Source organism: Hipposideros armiger, unplaced genomic scaffold, assembly GCF_001890085.2.
Source record: "Hipposideros armiger isolate ML-2016 unplaced genomic scaffold, ASM189008v1 scaffold_1230, whole genome shotgun sequence".
In the NCBI taxonomy this organism is placed as follows: domain Eukaryota; kingdom Metazoa; phylum Chordata; class Mammalia; order Chiroptera; family Hipposideridae; genus Hipposideros; species Hipposideros armiger.
Genome location: NW_017732580.1, coordinates 198,509 through 209,795, shown reverse-complemented (window position 1 = coordinate 209,795; position 11,287 = coordinate 198,509). Strand labels below are relative to the sequence as shown.

The window sequence follows — 11,287 nt, the reverse complement described above, 5'->3', positions numbered from 1 at the left end:
AAAAAAAAATACTTTGTCCTCTGTTACAAGTGACAAATTCAAATATCCACTAAGGATAATCAAGTAAAGAGAGAAGCGCAGAGCTGCCTGAAGGTAACTGGTGGCATTTAACCAAGGGGCATTGTGACAACTTAGGAATACCTAGGAAGACATTGACTATTTCTAATGGGCTGGATGGAGAGGGGCGATTGTTTCTCAAGTCAGATGAAGTTTTGTATATAACCAACTTTGGCTTGCAACCCCAGTGTTACAAGATCTAATTGCTCAGTGGTATGTAGATACCTATTTTTAGGTAAATTATTGGCTCATTATTCTAGCCAAACAAAATACTTTTTTAGAACTTCTGCACTAAACTCTTAGATACATATATGATAGCTACTTCACATTCTTTAACATACCAAGTTCTCCAATGACATTGGTGGAAAAAGGAGGCAAACTTCTTCTGTAGGAAATGAAAAGAAACAGTCTCCCTGACCATTCCCTCCACTCCGACATGCTGGACACAGTGAGGCCTTGAACACACTTGTCTTCTATCCTTCCTCAACCCATTTTGGGTTTTGTTAAGGTTTCGAATTTTACTTTCAGATATTTATTTGCATTGCTATGAATATTTGCCTTTTATGTTTCACAAAGTTAATTTTAACAGCCTTAAGCCCCAGAAAGTAATATCCAAACTCTCACAATTAAGCTGTGTTTTATTTCTCACTATTCTTTCTTGAATACTGCAACTTCCTCTTTATATGTCCCTGCCTTTAAAAAATATGGTTCTTTCTTTTCCCTAAAAGGAGAAAAATATTAATACCTTGAATTATTCAAATCCCAATGAGCTCTAACAATCCAGGGCTTTCATCAGAGTTTCTGGTTGAAAGGGCAATGCAAATCTACAGCTCAAATAGTGTCATTGTGTTAACAATTATAACTTTCTTTTTCAGTCCTCTGTTTAGATCTGATGCACTTAGGTCTTTTTCTCACCATTTGCCTAATTTGTGCCAGCAATGGGAGGTATTGAGGTATAGTTCCAATTGCTAGACTTACACTCACTTTTGAATTGAAGTTTGAATTTTCTCTCTGCAGCGTTCAGAACTTTCCACATGAAAACGAACCCGTGAAAGGACTGGACGATTGAACATTCATTCCCTTCCCTGCTTTGCAATGAATATAAACTGACTCTGTTTCAGTTTATGCACCTACTCATTTTCTACTTTATAGCAGCTTTTATGCTAAGGGAATGTCTGAGGAACTTCTATCTCCTGGGAAGAAAAGTGTGTTATATGTCAAAGCTGCAATTGTTAAAAGACTGTAATATTTTCAAAGGCTGGGAATCAAGGTCAAATCAAAAGGCTAAGTCCCTTTACTTTTCTGCATATATTGTTTCCATTTCTCTTCTCTCTATTATAATCATGTCTATTTGCTAAAAGGTTATGCAAAATAAATTAGGCTTTTAGAGCACTGACAGCTCAGCCATAGAGAAATTCTTTCCTCTATTTTTTTTTTTGCACTTTAAACGTGAACACCTGCTACACTTTTAATGAGCTTTAAATTATACTTTACACCCATGTAACAAGAATGGATATTGCTCTTTAGTTATAATCAAAGAAAATATCAGGATGACTTGTTGCTAAGAGCAACCGCTTGTCAAAAAAAATGATACTTTCTTCAGTAACAATATAGATAGATAGGCCCAGGTTGATAGATGGAAAAGATGATTTATACTACATTGAGAGTTATCAATCTTTTAAATTTTCTTGTCTTCTGTGATTCAGGAGGAATTTGTCATTGCTCTACGGCTGTGCCCGAATTATTTTCTTTTGTTCATATCTTTGTTCTTTCACTCTCCTTGCTCGTTATAGGCCAAAGGATTAAAATGAAAAATTTCCCTTATGCTTTTATGTTCTCTGACACTTTTCAAATGGATAGACTTTAAATAAGATTCCAAGAGCCTCTTGAAATACCAAGTTATAATGATATATATTTATTTCTTGAATTCTATTTCCCCTATAATTTGATTCACTTTAAAATACTTAACCCTATTTAAGTGACCTCTAGTCATTTTCTGATTTTTTTTTAAAGGAGCTTAATATCTGACGGAAAAGCAATTGTGAAAACTGTAGCAATTTGGCTCTATGCTATCCTCACATGAGAGATCTTAGACTTCATGGCAACCAGACATGATTCCTTTCTCACAATGGTGTCAATTTAATGCCACCTACAGAGAAATGAGATGGTTGGGTGAAAGAGAAGCCTGCTGTGGGAGTAAGTAAGAACCAGTGCAGTGGAGACAAAAGGAGGCCCATGGGGGGTTTTGTGCAGTTCCCCCCCCCCGCCCCCCCGCCGCAGTCAGTCACTGAGAAAGGCAGGATAGTAGGCTCGAAGAATGGCACCTGTGAGCATCACTACCAAAGTGTGCAAAAGAGAAGTAGGATCTTCTCCATTGAGATGAATACCTACCCATTGCTTGCTTTTCGGTTGAGTCATAGAGTAGAGATGTGTCCATAACATAGGCTGTGCCCTTAGTGGTTCTGTTTGGACTCATTGTTCTGTAGATTTTTCCCTCTATACTGAGAAGTAGGGCTGGTCTTCATGTGGCTGTTCTGTTATTCAAAATGCCTTTTTAATATGGTCTTGAAATGCGACAAAAAAAGGAAAATGAGGAGAAAACAACAGAATGGAACTGGAAAGAGTATGAAAATGAAGAAAGATGAAGAGGAGAAAATAAATAAACAAGACAGGAATATTTTAGCATATTTTTCCCATGCCGTTTTATTATCCCCATAAGATCTGGAAAACAGTACACTGCTTAATTGGGAAGATAGCCAACATAATAAATTCCATAATTTCAGTTTTCAAACTTTTCATTTTTATAAATTTTTAAAATGTTTTTGAACTAAAATGAATAAAAATGCAGTAAATAACCTTTTTTCTTCATGTCTTTCCTAAAATAATATACCTTTGCCTGTGAGTTCCCATTACTGTACTCTCCTTTTCAAAAAAATAATTAAATCTCATTAAAACCAGCAGAAGAAATGGACTCTTTTCTCTTATCACCAGTAACAAAAAACTTCAAAAAATATTTGGTTCCAAAGCTCCTCAGTATGCAAGCTATCTATTTATACTAATTATTCAAGCCTTGAGAGACTGAAAACTAGAGATAGAATTCTCCTGAGCAAAACAAACTGTATCTTACATGTGAGCTGTCCTGAAATTCACTGCTTCTGTTGAGAGTAGCTCCAGAAAGAATATCATGTTTGGTATTTTAAGTCAGCTAATAACAATGATAACTTTATAATAAAACAATAATAATATTATAGTACATTTACAGAGATATTTCTTATTTTAATTTGGTTCTAATGGCATCATTAAACATAAAAGGATGTCCTTCAAGCATCCTTGTGCATTTTCTCTGAAACTAACATAATAGAATACAAAATACTGGAAGTAGTATTTGATTTTTTGCGTGACTTTGAAAAAGCACAGCAATAAAGTGCATTAAATCCAGTGAACATATTCTGCTATATTCTATAAGTTAATCTCCAATTCAGGGAAGTTCTTATAATCTTATCTTACCTTGCTTCTTTTCATTATACCTGTCTCCATGTTCATTTAGTGGTACTCAGTTTTCCCCAAGTGCTACAGCTAAAGTTCAGTCTATCTTTTCTTGTTCTTGGACATCAGAGCTGTACTTTCTCAGCCCTTTAGATGCTGGAACTTACACCAGTGGCACCCTGGTTTTTAGGCCTTTGGACTCAAGATGAGTTATATCACTAGCTTTTCTGCTTTTCAGCTTGCAGAAGGCAGATTATTGTGGGAATTCTTGGCCTCCGTAATCGTGTGAGCCATTTTCTATAATCAATTTCCATATATAGCTGTGTGTGTATGTGAGTGTGTGTGTGTGTGTGTGTGTGTGTGTGTGTGTGTGTGTGAGTGTGAGTGTATGTGTGTGTGAGACACGCGGTCTGACAATTAAGTTCTCAAACTTGTTGCAATGGTGTTGCTAACCTTTTTTGATTCAGAGGGATTATTCATTATGAATTTGTACCAACTGGACAAACAGTTAACCAAGTTTACTATTTGGAAGTGCTAAAAATGCTGCGTGAAAAAGTTATATGATCTGAACTTTTCACCAACAATTCATGGCTCTTGTATCACGATAATGCACAAGCTCACACGGCACTGTCTGTGAGGGAGTTTTTAGCCAGTAAACAAATAACTGTATTGGAACACCCTCCCTACTTACCTGATCCAGCCCCCAATGACTTCTTTCTTTACCTGAAGATAAAGAAAATATTGAAAAGAAGACATTTTGATGACATTCAAGGCATCACGGGTAATACGATGACAGCTCTGATGGCCATTCCAGAAAAAGAGTGCCAAAATTGCTCTGAGGAGTGGACTAGGCTCTGGCATCAGTGTGTAGCTTCCCAAGGGGAATACTTAGAAGGTGACCATAGTGATATTCAGCAATGAGGTCTGTAGCACTTGTTCTAGAATGAGTTCGCAAACTTAATTGTCAGACTTCATATATCTAGGAGTATATGTATCCTAAGGGTTCTGTTTCTCTGGAGAACCCTCACACACCTGCATATACATGGGTGCAGACATTCTCTTAGTTTTGTTTATATTTTCCTTTAGAGAGAGATCTGGACTCAAGCAGAAAGGTGTATATTTTGGTTGTCTTTTAGTAGTGGGAATGGAAATGAGTAAAGGCAATTGAGGGATCAATAAGTCAACCTAAGAATTTTAAGGTACAAACTTTAAAAAATAGCTAAAATCCCAGACTCCATTAAAGAAAACTAACCAAATATGTATAGAATGCACTTATACTTTATTTTCCATATTTCTATTTTTATGTAGGAGAATGTGTTTTTCTAATCATTCTCATTTGCCTGCTCAGTGAGCTGTTCATTCATTTTAAGCTGCTCCGCATTTCCCTCTGCAAGAAATCCTGAGTGGGTAATTCTGATTAGTGGTTCTTTCTGGATGCACATCTTTTTTGTTCTTATTTTCAACTGTTAACAGTTTTCCTTTTTATTTGAATATGGCTCTTCATTTTATGCTTGTGGGTTAGACTAATGTCTTTGATGTGAGCCATTAATATAGAGGTTTGATCATTTCACATTGACAAAGGTATGAAAATACATTCATTTATTCCTTAACAACAGATGTCATACCATAGGGATTTAATAAGTAATCATGCCTGAGGAAATCAAGGTATGTCAGTGTCTTTGTTAAGCAAAAGCAGCAAGTCATGTGAACTTGATCTTTGTGAGAAAAATAGTTCTTCCTGGAGATAACAGTATAAGAAACATTCAGAGAAGAAGGTTTTGAAGAAAGTGATGAGTAAACTGAACAGCCTCTTGCGTGCAGCATGGCTCCACCGTGGTCACGTAGGGAAGACACAGTCTGATCCAAGTGTTGGGGGGTTCTTGCTCTATCTTGCAAGTGGCTGCTAGGAGGCATTTTCTCATCTGTCTCCTGAGTTCTGTCAGGCCTGAGACTTTCCATCTCACCCTCATTTCGGTACAGCTCTACACTATTAAAATGCTTGACTGTGGTTTAGAGTTGGCTCCCTAAAGACGGAGGCTCCCCCACGCTCACGTTGTCTCTCATTTGACTCCGTCTGCAGAACTAGGGATGTGAGGAGCTGGCACCATTGGCTATGTTTTTGTTGTCTGTGAATGTAATAAACTCGCCAACTCCATCGGGGCTCTTTGTCTCCGTTTCAGATGAATCTCCGTCAGTATACAAGCCAACCTGGCAGCTGCCAACAGGCTGCTGCCTAGGGATGGATTGACTGCTCGACTGGCACAGAGATTATAATTAATAATAATCTATTCTGTGTCGATTGTAGGACCCTCCCCATTGCTTGATTTATACCAATCTTTAGTTATTTTCATATGATTTTTTTCTCTGTATATTTCTTCCTTTCTTCAAACACACAATGATTTGTTTTGCTAGATTAAATATTTTTATTTGCCTTTTTCCACATATGAACATGTATACACTCAGGGATGTTTCCCAAAATGGTAACCACAGTATGACTGCAAATGTTAAAACCAAATCCATGCAATAAAAAGAGGAACTAAAACACAATTTTTTTTTACAGACGGATGGTGGTGGTGTGTATTCTCTGCAATTATTCCTCCATCCTCTTCTAATGTTCTAAATATGTTTTCCCTTTTCATTTATACTAGAAAATGATCAGCTATTATTTGCCTTCTCTTTACAATAAGTAAACCCATTCCATTCTGAAGCTTATCACTGTGCTTTTAATCTTGACCTTATCTTCATTCTCTGCCCCTGAGAACAGTTTAATTTTTAGTCTTGCATTATTTTTTCTTTTTGATATTTCCTTCTCCTAGATCATTTTGTACAATATATAATTATGGGCAGGGGTCATTTATCATTATATTTAAAAAATAAGAATAAAGCAACATTATCAAACTAGAAAATCAGTGGGCTTACCTCTAATATCTGTCTTTTCTTTCATCACCAAACTTCTCCAAGAGTGAAAGGTAGTTGACACTCACTGTTCTTATGAGTTTACTTCCTAGTCTTCTCAACCCACCATAATCTCGTATGTCCTCTGTCCACTCTACTGAAACAGTGAATAAGGCCACAGATGACTAATCACAAATTTCTCAGCCTTTTTAATACACGAACTTGCATATTTATAACAACTGCAATACATAGTTAATCTGGATTTTTCCCTAACTGCATGTTTGCAGTTTCTAATATGCTTTTTAGTGTCTTCTCCTTTAAGTTTCCCTACTTGAATCTTTTTTTTTTATCATTTCCCTTCCTTAAAGATCTCTAGTTTCCCAACTTTAAAAATTATATTTATGTGCTTCATTATCAACTTTGTGTTTATAGCCCATATATTCTCCTGAGCTATATTTTCAGATATTTGTAGGAGATTTTTATTGAGTACCTTAGTAGCCCCTTAAAACTAATATATCCAGACACCGCTCAGCACCCCCAATGCCTATATGTCTGTATTATGTATTCCTTATGTCTACATTAAATATCTCTACTATTCCAAACCTTATAAAACCATCATTCAGGCCATTTCTACTCTCAGTCACCAACTATTTCCCCATCCATTTCACAAGTTCTCTTTATTTTACTTGTCCAGTGTCCCTTGAAGCAATCACATCTTTTCAATCCTCGGTACTGTCCTAATTTAGGCCTTTGTTACCAATCTTAAAATGGATCCTTTATTGACCAGCTTTTTGCCAATATTTCCTCCTCTCATAACTCTTATATACTTCTGAAATGGCAGATATGCTTGTTCATGTACCCCCAAGCACCATCTTCCTCTTTACTGGGAAAGCCCCAATTCTGCTTTGGTGTTTACTGGCCTTTGTCCCTATAGCAATAACTCTCTGTAGTCCTTTCGGGTTCATCACAGTCAGTCCAAGTTGGTCATGTTTGTTTTATTTCCTTCGATATGGTTATTTTTGTCATTGCCTGTGACAAATTGTACTTGATGGGAAATCTGTAGTCTTCTGGGAAAGGTTTTTCTGATGGATTAAAAGAGATTCGAGGTTGAAAATGTCCCTGCTTTAAATGGGCCATCAGCTTCCTGCATGTGGGGCTTAGAACTGGTGCAGCCACCTTTCATTCAGGAGAGGAGATGCCATCAGCACATGGGGGTGACGAGGCAGATTGATGGAAAAACCATTGGTCTTTAAAGAAATGACCGAGCAATTGATTCTGCTAACCCTCTGACCACACTGTCTCTAGTAACTCTTATATAACAAGCCAATTACATTTAAAGCCTTTATACATTAGGTAAGTTAATTTATATGGGGCTGTTATTGAGAGCTAAAAGCGTATCTGTTGCAACTCAAGTCACTTTACGTTATTGCTCTAATTGTTCTCTGTTCCCTACAGAATAAATTATAACACCCTTAGCCTTTCATTTGAAGACCTGTATGAACTGGCCGCAGCATACCTTTCCAGTTTTATCTTCCAAAACTACTCTTCACAACTTTATGAGCCATCCAAACTAATCTGTTGATTCCCTGTCCTCAACCATACTTTAGAATCTTCCTCTCATTTAAAATCGTCCTTGCAGTACTTGCCCTCCCACGTATAATAACTTCCCCCACCTGCAAACCTTGTTTTTCTGTTGACATCATTGTCATCTTCTAAGGTTAAGTTCAAAACCCACAATAGTCATGAATTCATCCTATTTCTCTGGCTGAAATTTAAAATCTCTCCTGTAACATAAAACATTGTTCATTGTGCCCCTTTTCTCTTTATATCAGTAGTTTTAGCCCTACTTAGCAATGTACCTACCTACAGGAACTGGTTAGTCAAAAGGAGCCTTCATAACTGACACAGGGAAAATCAAAAAAATAAAATGAAGCTTTGAACTCCCTAGCCCAGAGAAGAGAAAAGAAAACTTGCTGAAGCTTAAGTCCCCCTTTAGGGCAGAGGGACAGTGGTTTCTGGATTTATCTTAGAGAAATTTTATACTGTAAACTGAACACATTGGCAGAAATATTCATTGCATCATTGTATGTAATATGAAAAAAATAAAGTGACCCAATTTGGGTTGCCCTTTCTTTTCTTTTTAATTAGTCTAGGGTAATGGGTTTTTGGAAATAATAGCACCGAGGTGAAATGCTGTGCTCCTTGCATCTATCACAGCACTCTTCATAATATCTATGGGACCCCACTGATGAGGTTAACGTTCACCACTTGGTTATGGTGGTGTTTGCCAGCGTCTTTCATTGTAATTACTGTTTTCTCTTTCCTAACCCTGTTTTTGGAAGCAAGTCACTGAATCTGGAACACCCCTGGGGAAAGGGGTTGGGTGGTGGTGTCAGGAATGAAGGTCCGCCTGCTGTAAGGTAGAAGATCTACATGTGTCATTCACAGTTTCTGTGCCTAGGACATTTGTCCACCGGTGTATTCAATCATCAGTATAGACTTGTGTGTATTTCTTTTAGAGCTGCATAATAATCCAAAACTACTTTTTGAATTGTGTAGCTTTAAGGGTTCTAGTTTGCGCCATGAGGGGCTCTTGGAGCAGGCCAGTTTCTCTGCTAGTCATTCTTTCTATTCCTCTGGCTCTTCACCCCACCTTCTCTCAAAATCTCATGTCTACAGTATCTCATAGGGTAGAGATTCAGTACATTTAGACCATTGGCTTTTGCTATGAGGCAAACCCCAAAGAATACTTTTCAGTTCCATATTTAACATTTTGTAAACCTATTTTGCATCCTTTGATTTCTCCAATAGTTTAATTTGACATATGAGGCTTTATTAAAATATCTATACCAGGGTGACAATTAGAACTTATAGAATAGAAAAAAAAATAAACGATCAAGCCATGTGTTGGAGAAATCTTGATACTTAAAAAGGACTTGTCTTTTTCTGACACTTACACTTCTCTGCTACCTCTCATATGCTGCCCTATCTATGACAGCTGCCATGGATGATTAGATTCCCCACCTGCAAAATCTAAATTCCACATGCTTAATATATCATTCTATCTAAAATAATACACATGCATGGAAAGGCTACCTATATTTACACATGGGGATATTTGTATATTGGCAATTTATCTGCCACTGCATTTCAGAGGAAGCCTCAATATGTCAGTTGCATTTGACAGAGGACTTACTTATTGCTTTAATTTTTCAAAAATGGCATGGTATTTTTATATCCTTTTGCCTAATTTTAAATCGTCTACTCAGTGTCAAGTGGTGCTTTTTAAATAGGGGTTGATTTTTGAGAAAGAATTTAATATTATGACATCTGGTTGGAATGTAGTAAAGAAAATATTAACAGAAACAAGGTTGCTCCTATCCCCATAGCTTATCTGTTTAAAAAAATTTTTGTGTGTGTGTGTGTGTATGTGTGTAGACTGCGGCTATTATATATGAAGGATAGAGATGTAACGTGGTATAATGGAATGGTATAAAGTTTAGAATTCTAGTGCCACTACTTAATATTTCTCATCTATATAAAATAAAAATTAACAAGGTCATTATACTAAGCAAATAAATCTAAAAGAATTCTTAGTGTTTTTATTTGGTAGCCTGTGGAGCAGTAGTAAGCCATATATATAACTATTTCATATTAAAATATATTTATTTTCTCTAAAAATCAAACATGTTATTTTATTTTTATTTTTTATTTTTATTATTTTGCGATATCTAAAATAGTTTAATTCATGGAAGCAAAGCATAGAATTGTGGCTGCCAAGGGCTGTGGGAGGGGAAGCAGCGAGTGGTTAATCCACAATGTAAAATTTCAGTTATACAAGATGAGTAAATTCTGGGATGTGATGGACAACGTTGTATCTATCGATAACAATACTGCATTGTACACTTAAAAGTGTATTAACAGGGTAAATCTCATGACAAGTTTTCTCACCACAATAAAATTACAAAAAAAAGTGTGTTATGGATATTTTCATAAGTATTTTATAATTATTCATTCAAATGGCAAATCAAAACACAGGTGACCATCCATTGAGCAAAGTCTCCTTTGCCTGATGATTGGGGCTGGTCCTTGTCTTGAACCTTGTCTCTTGCCACCTCCCTGCCCCTTTCCAGACAATGTGGCATCTCCCTTCTCCATGTTGTTATTTAAGGAGAGAGCCAGGCGAGGTGAAGGAGAAATACAAACTACAACAGGATGTTCACAACCATATTCAAGTTCTTACCTGTCTCCAGTAAAATCAGGCACATTTCCAGGAGGGGAGAATAGAGCTCCTGTGGAGCGTGGAGGCTTGGCTTCATGCTGTAACGGTGCTACTCCTTTTCCCCATTAAGGCTAATCCTGAAATTCGTTTTCATTTGATTTGCCCCTGGAAAGCAATAGGGAGAGCGTGGATGGAGTGCCTAGTGGCCACCTGCTTTTAGATCTTCAGTCCCTCAGTGTGACCATTTTGTGTCTCCTAGCATTCCACATTCGAAAAGTGTATCTTTGGAAGCAGCGTGAAGTTCATGGGAGCTAATGGAATATAAACAGGTAAGAAGTTAATCTCTGAATGGATTTTATTTTCTCAGTGTCCTAGAAGGATCAGTATTGTTTCCATGGGTGTATAAAATTACCGAGGGCTATTTTAAACCCTGTGAAAATGCAGAACCATCATAAAAACACCCACTGTTGCCCACACACACTTGCTATATTATTTCCTGGACCTTATGCATATGTATACATTTTTGCATTTCATATGTCTATTCTACCGAACATACTTTTCAGGTTTTTGAAGAATTTCAGCTATTGTGTAAAATGTCAATGGCTATAAAATTTCTACCAGGGACAT

General features: G+C 36.8%; 1 long non-coding RNA gene across 1 annotated transcript; it reads right to left on the bottom strand.

Moving 5' to 3' along the window:
- Window positions 1–2,460: 2,460 nt before the first annotated feature.
- Window positions 2,461–10,807, bottom strand: LOC109376890 (uncharacterized). Its single transcript, XR_002122790.1, has 3 exons — window positions 10,682–10,807; window positions 6,463–6,595; window positions 2,461–2,671 (listed from the first exon to the last, which is right to left on the bottom strand). It is a non-coding gene; the product is annotated as an uncharacterized LOC109376890 (long non-coding RNA).
- Between the last annotated feature and the right edge of the window lie 480 nt (window positions 10,808–11,287).